A 10,422-nucleotide genomic window follows, 5' to 3' on the forward strand; every position below is an offset into this window, starting at 1 on the left:
GGTCTAGGATGCGCATAATAATTATTGGTCGATTTAATCATTTAATGAGTGGCTAGTTCCGATGCGGTCCCCCTCCCTCTCCAGTGGCACCAGCCTCTTGCTTCCTTCTTTAAGGGTCACTGGGCAGGGATCCTGCAGAGTGGATGGGGAAGACATGCATATATGGTGGGATTTGCCCTTCTTAACAGGCTCATTATATACACAGTTATGTCTTTATTGTTCCCCCTTTTAATTGGATTAAGGGAGTTATTCTCTGAGAGATGAAAACATGATATTGAATTCTTATGAGAAATTAGGTAGAATAATAGAATGTTGAAGTAGAAGGGACCTTAGAGGTTATAGGGATCATCCTTCTCATTTTTCAGGTGAGAAACCAGGCCCAAGGGTAGGAAGATTTGTTAAGCTTTCAGAATCAATTAATAGCTGAAGACATCTGTTGCTTCTGCCTAACTCAGTCCCTTTGGGGGAACCAGCCCTTCCCACTCTCAGTCATAGCATTTTGAGTGGTGCTGGGTTTACTCCCAAATCTGGGATGAGCATATGAACTGGGTCTGGCCAATCAGAGCATCAAAACATGTGTTCCCAGGAGGCCAGTGAAAAGTGACGAGACTTGATTCCAGAACATTGGAAAAGAGAAGTTCATACGCTCCACTGGGGTTGCTGAGAAGATAGGACCAACCATTGGCAGCCATCTTGTCACCATGAGTGGAGAGCCAAGGAAAACAGTGCCAAGAGATGAAGAGAGTGAGTCTGTCCTAATGACATCATTGGAGACCCTGATACAGATGTGTCTGATCCCTGATTCCTGTAGGAACTCATTAATTATTGTGTATGTGTGGCTTTTTTGCTTAAGTTCAGTTCTGTCCCTTTCAACCAGTTAATCTAATATAATGTTAGAACTAGAACCAGGCCTCTTTACCCCCAAATGCAGTGCTCTTTCCACTGAACCACACTGGGCATTCCTCCAATTAACCCTATGCCACCCATCATCACATAAGAGAAAGTAGAATTGGGAGGGAATGGGAGACAACAGGGCTACATTTTGATGAGTAGGGGATGTGTCTCCAGTGAGGGACTCTGGGGACTAGTGGGAGGTCACTGGGGTAACAGGAGGCGTTGGAACTGGAGCGAAAAAGAGAGTAGCTAAAAACCAAATTTTGCTTGTTTTCCTGTTTTGACACAGGGTGGAGGTGGGGGGCTATGGGGGGTGGTTAGAGGTGGGGGCATATATGTGACTAGAAGCAGATTCAGCCAGGCTTTTCTTCTAGATTAATGAAAAGACCTTTTGATCTGGACCTTGGGAAGTTGCTGGGGTGCAGATTGGAAAGGCAGAGACAAAAGTCAAGACATCACTATTTTACCCTTAACATCTCATGACTCCCCTAAGTATGGGAAACTCTGTGCCACAGAACGGCCACAGCCACGACAAGTGAACCTTCTCTATGCCCCGGCACCAGTGATATGACTGTGCTGGGCCATGCCTGTTGTTGCAGGCAAGATATGCTAATGAGATGGCTTCCCACCTTGGTGATAGTTTGGTTTCTAGTCTCTGAGGTCAAATCTTCATCATAATGCCCAGGATGCATGAACTAAAATGCAGGGTCTGTCCCTGGTGGGAACCCCACCCATACTGCCCACACACACCAGGACAGAGTTTTTAGAGGTCGGATTCATCCTGCTAATGTAACTCTCTTCTCTGTATTCATATAAAGTTCAAAAATAGGGGGAGCCTGGGTGGCTCAGTCGGTTAAACGTCCGACTTCGGCTCAGGTCATGATTTCACGGTCCGTGAGTTCCAGCCCTGCGTCAGGCTCTGTGCCGACAGCTCAGAGCCTGGAGCCCGTTTCAGATTCTGTGTCTCCCTCTCTCTCTGCCCCTCCCCCATTCATGCTCTGTCTCTCTCAGTCTCAAAAATAAATAAACGTTAAAAAAAATTTTTTAAAAATAAGCAAAAGTAAGTTATGGCGTTAGAAAGCAGGACGATGGCTACCTTTGGGAGGTGGGCCAGGAGGGTCTTGGAGAGGGTGCGAGAGAGTTTTCTGGAGCGTTGTGTTCTTCAACTGTGTGCTGTTTACCCGGAAAAGTTCTGTTTGTGAAAATCTCTGGAACTATGTACTTATGGGTGATGTACTTTTCTCTGTGTGTTGTATTTCAATAAAAACATTACAGTGTGTTAAATGCTGGTCATTGTAGGCAGTCAAATGAGGCCACTGAAATTATGTGATGATACTCTTCTCTTGTAATGTGGGCACACAAATGATCCAGAATATGTTCATATTAATTTGAAAGTATATAATAAAAATGAAAACATAAAAAAAAAAATCTCGTAGCATGCTCACTGTCTTCCAGGGGTCCAGGACGCTGGATGGAAAAAACTGGAATATTAAGATACCTCAGAATCAGTGTAAACGGACCTCAGACCCGTTCACCTCTCTCCACTTTGATTGCCGTCACTCTTTTTTTTTTTTTTTAAGTTTATTTATTTATTTTGAGAGAGAGCAAGAGCAGAGAGGGGCAGAGAGAGAGAGAGAATCCCAAGCAGACTCTACAATGTCAGCTCACAGCCCACTGCAGGGCTCAAACTCAAGAACCGCGAGATCATGATCTGAGCCCAAATCCAGAGTCAGACGCTTAACCGACTGAGCCGCCCCGGTGCCCCGATTGCCACCACTCTTGTTCAAAGCACCAACAACTCTAGGCTGGACTGTGGCAATAACCTCTCGCTGATGTATAATCCACTGTCCACACAGGAGAAGACTGTAGACTTAAAAAACAGCTCAAATAACTCCTCTACTGGAAGACCTTCAAAGAATTCCTAAAAGTCTTTTTTTTTTCTTCCTGCCTTTGATCAGGTCTTTATTCAAAATTAGCTGTCCGAAATGATTTGACTCTTATGGAATAAACAAATTTAACTTTTTATGCAGCAGCCTTCTTTTCTTCCGAGGTGGGTTTCTCTTGTGCAGGCTTCTTGTCAGTTGCTTGGAAGCTGCGGCCCCCCCCCCCCCCCCCCCCGCCAAAGTTTCTTCTGCTTTTTCACACCAGCAGCCTTCTTTCCTTTCTTCTCTACCACAGACCTCTTGCCTGGAACCCTCTTCTCTGATTTGGCTTCTAAGGCTGCGGCTGCTCTGTCCATCCAGAGTTTGTGATTCTTGGCCTGGCGATGAACGCTGTTCTGGGGCATAGTCTTGACATACAGGGTTAGCTTCAAACGTGATTCTTCAGGGCTCTGCGACGAGTCTTCTTCCGTGGTGCTCAGAGGGCTCTTTGGATCCCTGGGCTTTTCAAGATTCCGCTAAGGTCTGTGTTAAGCATCTTGTGCACGGGAAGCTTATAGTTACTCTTGAGGGAGGCAGCCTTCTGCCAAGTGCTATACAGATCGTCTAACTTGCGGGGAGCACTTTCAGTCCAAATGCAGAAACGTCCCACATCCCCACCAGAAGCAAGCTGCGAAATGTTCGCTTGGCTTACATTAAGTAAAGTAAATCCAGGGATGTTTCTGGGGACAACGTTGTCCTCATTAGAGATAACGCAGGGTCCCCTGCATTGGATATGGCAACGGTTTCTCATTTTACCCCTTGCCAGCTCTCATTTGCTGAGAGGCATAGAACTCTTTGATATCATTGCAGGCTTTAAGTCTCTTAGGAAGCAAAACAGCCACTTTGGACTTCTTGTAACCTTCAACTTTATCTTCAACCATCAAAGGAAGTTCAGGGTCTTCCTCAATACGATGACCTTTATTTTTATTTACTTAGTTATTTTTAAGTTTGTTTATTTTGAGGGAGGGAGAGGGAGAGACAGAATCCCAAACAGGCCCCAGTGCTGTCAGTGCGGAGCCCAAGGCGGGGCTCGAACTCACGAACCGCCCTGAGATCATGACCTGAGCTGAGATCAAGAGTCAGACACTGAACCGACTGAGCCACCCAGGGGCCCAATACGATGACCTTCAGACATGACCAGCACTGGTAAGGTGGAGGCAGCCAGGCAGAGCAGATGACCCACCGCCTCTGTGTCATGTTCATTCTGCAGTGCTAACGATGCCAGGTTTCGGTTGGTGCGAACACGCGGCCCCCACAACACGCGTTTCCAGAGGCACCTGGCCAGAACGGTGAGTCCCACTGCCTTGAACTCTGGGAATTGGAGCCGCGGCTCTGCCAGCACCCCAAGACTCAGCACTGCTTCGATGGCCTGCTAACTCACTGACGACACGGGGCTGTCTGTCGTTCTTGCCGAGTGGGTGTGAACAAAGTTCACAATATCAGGTCGAATTGGAGGCTTGAACACGGCAGGCAAAGTAGCATTTCTGCCAGATGATTCCCCCTTTTCAGAGTATAAGGATATCAATGAATAAATACATGCCACCGTGGGGAGAGGAGACAGCCACCCTCCTCTCATCCCTGTGGCTCCTACAGGAAATGTAAGAATTGCCAACAGTCTTAAAGCCCAGATCCCAGCACGCCCAGCAGTGACTGGTGCCTTCTGTCTCCCTGACCATCGTCCACCACTCTCCCCCACCTCGCCAATTTCCAGCCCCCTCCGGCCTCTTGTCATCCTTCCAGCCCGCCATGCTTGTTCTAGCCCCAAAACTTTGACATAGACAGGCATGTGTGCCTGAAGAGGGGTCTCCCAGGTCCTGGGGTTGCTGGCTCCCCTTCGGACCTTCTGTCTCAGCTCCGATGTCTCCCCCTCAAGTAGCCTCTCTCGGCCATTCTTCAGTCGCATCACCTTTTATTTTCTTCACGGTACCCGTGGCTATCTCGTTTATGTAGTTGTTACCAGAATGTGCGCGTCAGGAGGACAAGGAACCATCCACCTTCTTCATCATTCATATCAGTCAGTGAGTGTCCCGGAGGGCAGCGGATGGCATACTCAAAAGAGTATAACCAAGAAGAATTTAACAAAGGGACCTTGTACAGAAATGTGGGCAGGGCTAAGGGAACCGGCTCCCAGGGAAAGCCACCCCCGCCCCTAGGCCTGAAGGGGCAAGGCGAGGGGGCTCTCTTTTCCTTACTTTCTTTGTCTGTTAAAATATCTCTATGAGGTGCTTGCAAGACGTGGTTACATGCGAGGACTGGGTCGGTAAAGCAAGCAGAATAACACCTGGGCCGTATTAAGTGCTATGTGAGTGTTTGCCATTATTATTACTGATCTTATTTTAAACCATTTAATTTAGTTCCTACAACTCTCTGAGGTGGATCAGGGGTTGAAAACTGCCCGCCTATGGGCCGAACTTGGCTTCCAAACGTGTTTTGTTTGGCTTGCACACGTTTCTTTCAAATGAGCCAATATTTAAAAATCTGGACTTTTCTGTAAAAATCTGGATTCCTGGCTCTTCTTTAAAAATCCTCATCTGGCAGCAGCCAGCAGGGGCTCCATGCTGCCGGCTTCTTCAGAGGAGGCGTGCCCTTAGCCCCGCCACCATACCATGGGTTGATTTCAGAGGTGACACCGATGCTTCAGGCGAGGATTTATAACCTCAGTTAAGCCCGAGGTGGGGGTAGTTCCAAGGTTAATACAGTGGCACAAAAACACTGTTAAGGACTGCTCCTCCCCCAGTGCTGAGGTCTTCTGCCTTTCCTCTCTGATATCTTCAAGCATGTCAGCAATGATGTTCCTCCTCATTTCTCCCAACGCTCCAAAGGCTCATAGGACGCATGCAAAAACACACGTGTCCAGAAGAGGAGAGCATGCCCTTGCATTGGTTTCTTTTTCTTATGAAGGAAAGTCTTAAAAAACAACAACAAAACAGAACCCTAGCTGAGTTCCCCCTGAGCTCACAGTGGCCAGGACTGGATCATATTACCAATTCCCCGGGGGGGGGGGGGGGGGTAGGGCAAGGGGGCCCGGGAAGCATGTCCCACACTTCCTGCTGTTCTAAGTGGGAAGGCAGGATCTGCCTACAGGAAGGAAACAAGGTTGGTGAGTAGGCTCTCAAGAATGCCAGGTACAGCTCACCTGGTTAACAGCTCAAGTGCATACATCCAGCTCCCGCTACTTACTTAGGTACCCGGGGGCAGCCGAATTTATGATTCTTGAGGAGGACTGTTTGCCCATTTTACAGATAAACTGAAGCTCATAGAGAATACAGAATTTGCCCAAAGTGATACAATTAATGCATGCTTTGAAGACTGCTTGCCACATGATAAGCATTCAACAAGTAATAGCTACTAATTTTCTGTCTTCTGAGAGGTTTGAGGTATGATTACTTTAAGTGAGTTTTTTTGTTTTTTGTTTTTTGTTTTTTATTTTTTTATTTAAAAAAAAATTTTTTTTTTAACGTTTATTTATTTTTGAGACAGAGAGAGACACAGCATGAACGGGGGAGGGGCAGAGAGAGAGGGAGACACAGAATCGGAAGCAGGCTCCAGGCTCTGAGCCATCAGCCCAGAGCCCGACGCGAGGCTCGAACTCGCGGACCGCGAGATCGTGACCTGAGCTGAAGCCGGATGCTTAACCGACTGAGCCACCCAGGCGCCCCATGCTTTTTGTTTTTTTTTTTAAATAATCACTTTGAGTTCTTTAGGAAGAAGGCCTACAGAGGTTGAAAATGTCATGATGACTCTACTTTTTAGAGTTTGAAATTCAATTAAGATACTTACTCCTGCCTGGATAATCAACAGCACCAAGCCATATTTATTGGATCTCCAGGTACACGAATAAGGTGCCACTGAAGATACTATGGGGGAGAGGGTGGCGCCTGGGTGTCTCAGTCAGTTAAGTGTCTGACTTTGGCTCAGGTCATGATCTCTCAGTTCGTGAGCTCAAGCCCTATGTCGGGCTCTGTGCTGACAGCTCAGAGCCTAGAGCCTGCTTGGGATTCTGTGTCTCCCTCTCTGCCCCTCCCCAACTCACTTCCGTATCTCTCTCTTTCAAAAATGAATAAACGTTAAAAAAATTTTTAAAGAAAGATACTATACAGGGATGTGTGCCCTCCCAAACAACTTTGCAGGGCATTGTTTTATTATTTTAATTAATTAATTAATTAATTAATTTTTTTATTTTGAGAGAGAAAGAGGCAGATGGAAGAGAGAGAGAATCTTAAGCAGCCTCCGTGCCCGTTGTGGAGCCCAATGCAGGACTCGATCTCACAACCCATGAGATCATAACCCAAGCTGAAATCAGGAGTCACACCCTTAACCAATTCAGCCACCCACGTGCCTCACGGAGGGTGTTAGTTTACAAGAGCAGAGCATATGAATGTTGCAGGCATTGGAGATTGCCTAGATTGTTAGAATTTCTTAACAGGATTTGCATGCCATTTCATAAACTAATGGTGGGGGGGGAAGCTGTAGTTCTGTAGAAGCTACGTAGATAAAGTTGTTTCTGATGCCATGCTAATGATAGAACCCCAAAACAAGACCCAGCAAGAGGTTCCTTGGTGGAAAGAATCTTGTTGGGTTAGCAATGAGAGTGACTGATGCAACTTACTGTTCTTTTCCAATTGTATCTTATAAGCTACCATTAGAACAAGCAGGTTAGGGCCCAGCCCTTCACTAATCCCTTAAGCTCATCCTTTTAAAATTCTCAGCAGCAAGGGAAGGTCCCCACCTTCTCCCCACCTCTGATGTTGCTTTCAGATCCCTTCACTGTTGGCATTTGCTCTTACTGGTTATTTCCCATGCTGAATCAGGCACCAGCTTTCCGGCCATCTCCTGGGGGAGCCAAATAGTTTAAAACATCCTCATGTATCCTTACTAGTTCTCTTATTTATTTTTGTTGATGGGTCACACGCACATGCAAAGTAAGACTCTCAAAAAGAGTTTCAGTCATCTAATACCAAATCTCTGCTTTCTCAGTGCATGTCTTCACTGGTATTGTAGTTTTCTGGTTCGTACAGATGAAATAAAAATTTGATTATTTAATCTTTAACCAAGTCCCAGCTTTAGCCAAGAGTATTAAATTCAGGATTCGGCTTCAAGAAGCTTAAGAATTCCTTGATGAAAAAGAAGGGCATATCATCATTCTTTTGCCCATTGGATCCATTGTTTTGCTACCTTCCACTCTTCTGGCATCCAAACCCCGTGTCTGAAATTATTCAGTAATGAGACTAGCAGAGTCAGTGGTGCAATCCTGTTTTATGATTTTCAAAAAGCCCTGAAAATATAGGATGCTCAGTAACTAAGAGAGAAAGGCCTGATGAAAGTGATAAGCGATGTGAGAGGCACCCAGGGTGGACACTACAGCGAATACTTAGCCCCGCTGTTAAACTGTTCTGCCAGACTTGGCTCTTTACAGCTTGAGATCACCGCTTAAGTCTTCCTAGGGAGTATTTAAAGTAAAATGAGCCTCTTTTTGTTTATCTCACAGCTGCCATTTTGTCTTAACAATGTATTCCTTGAAGGCTTCTTAAAGGCTCGGCTGAATGCGGACATACCTTTGCAGACTATGCTGAGTCCTGATTCCTTAGGATGGCCCACCTCTCCAGCTTTATGTTGCTAGACTTTTTTCCAAAGGGGTTACACCGGCTTAGATTCCCACCAGCAATGTACCAGGGTTCCAAATTCTCCACATCCTTACCCACACTTATTATTATTTGCCTTTTTGATTATAACTGTCTTGGCAGGTCTTAAGTGGTATCTCATTGTGGGTTTGATTTGTGTTTCCTCCTTGATGGCTCATGAAGTAGAATATTTTTTTCATGTGTTTACTGACCATTCATATATCTTCTTTGGAGAAATACCCATTCAGATCCTTAGCCTATTTGTAACTGGTTTATTTATTTATTTTTATTATCTAGTTGTCAAAATTCTTTATATATTTCAAGTCCAATTTCTTTTTTAGATATAGAAATTGTAAATATTTTCTCCCATTTTGTGAGTTGTCTTTCCGCTTTGCTGATAGTGTCCTTTGAAGCATGAAAGTTTTAAATTTTGAAGCCCAGTTTATCTAGTTTTCCTTTTGTTGCTGTTTTTTTGGTGTCATATCTAAGAAATCATTGCTTAATCCAGGATAGTGAAGATTTTCACCTATAGTTTCTTCCAAGGGGTTGGTAATTTTAGCTCTTATATTTAAGAGGTTTTTGATCCATTTTAAGTTAATGTTTGTAAATGGTGTGAGATAGAGGTCCTACTTCCTTCATGTGAATATCTAGTTGTTCCAGTACATCTGTTGAGGAAATTATTTTTCCTCTCTCCAATTGCTTGGGCAACCTTCTTGAAAATCAATTGACTATAGATGTAAGGATTTATTTCTGGAGGCTCCTGGGTGGCTCAGTTGGTTAAACACCCTGCTGTTGATATTGGCTCACGTCCTGATCTTGCCATCATGAGATCAGTTGTGAGATGGAGTCCTGCGTTGGGCTTCTGGTGGAGGGTGGAGCCTGCTTGGGATTCTCTCTTTCCCTCTCTCTCTCTCTGCCCCTCCCCCACCTTCTCTCTCTCTCTTAAAATAAATAAATAAACTTAAAAAAGGATTTATGTCTCATTCTCAATTCTATTCTGTTGATCTATATATATGTCCTAGTGCCAATAACCACACTACCTTGCTTACTGTAGCTTGTACTATTTTGTAATTGATAAGTGTGAATTTTCCAGCTTCATTCTTCTATTTTAGGATTATTTTGGCTATTCTGGGTCTCTTGAATTTTCATATGAATTTTAGGATCAGCTTGTCAATTTTTGCAAATAGGTCAGCTAGAATCTCAAAAGGTGTTGCACTGGATTTGTGGATCAATTGGATGAGACTTGCCCTATCCAACAATGTTGTCGTTTGATCAATGAACATGAGATGTCTTTCCATTTAATAGGTCTTCTTCAGTTTCTTTCAGCAGTATTTTATAACTTTCAGGGTATATACTTTGAACTTCCTTTGTTAATTTTTATTTCTAAGTATTTTATTCCTTTTGATGCTATTATAAATGGAATAATTTTCTTTTTTTAAAGTTTATTTATTTTTAGAGAGAGAGAGAGAGCATGTGAGCAGGAAAGGGGCAGAGAGAGGGTGAGAGAGAGAGAGAGAAGGGGGGGGAGAGAGGGCTCTGCCCTGTCAGAACAAAGCATGACACAGGGCTCAAATTGAGCTGTGAGATCATGACCTGAGCAGAAACCTAAAGTTGGACGCTTAACTGACTGAGTCACCCAGGTGCCCCAATGGAATCATTTTCTTAATTTCGTTTTCGGATTGCTCATTGCAAGTGTATAGAAATACAATTGACTTTTATATAGTGATATTCTATCTTATAACCTTGCTGAACTCATTTTTTAGTTTGAATAGTTTTTTGGCGGATTCCTTAGGATTTTCTATGTATAAGATTGTGTCATCTGCAAATATAGTTTTACTTCTTCCTTTCCTATCTGAATGCCTTTATTTCTTTTCTTGTCTATTTGCCTAATTCACTGCAGTACAATGTTTAATACAAGTGGTGAGAATGGACATCCTTGTCTTGTTCCTAGTCTTAGGGAGAAAGCATTCAGTCTTTTACCATTA

The 10,422-nt window shown here is 44.3% G+C and overlaps 1 pseudogene; it reads right to left on the reverse strand.

Annotated features, from left to right (window-relative positions):
• Positions 1–2,916: 2,916 nt before the first annotated feature.
• LOC102954279 lies at positions 2,917–4,719 on the reverse strand (annotated as a pseudogene).
• Between the last annotated feature and the right edge of the window lie 5,703 nt (positions 4,720–10,422).

The sequence above is a fragment of the Panthera tigris genome, chromosome B4 (assembly GCF_018350195.1).
Source record: "Panthera tigris isolate Pti1 chromosome B4, P.tigris_Pti1_mat1.1, whole genome shotgun sequence".
Taxonomy (NCBI): domain Eukaryota; kingdom Metazoa; phylum Chordata; class Mammalia; order Carnivora; family Felidae; genus Panthera; species Panthera tigris.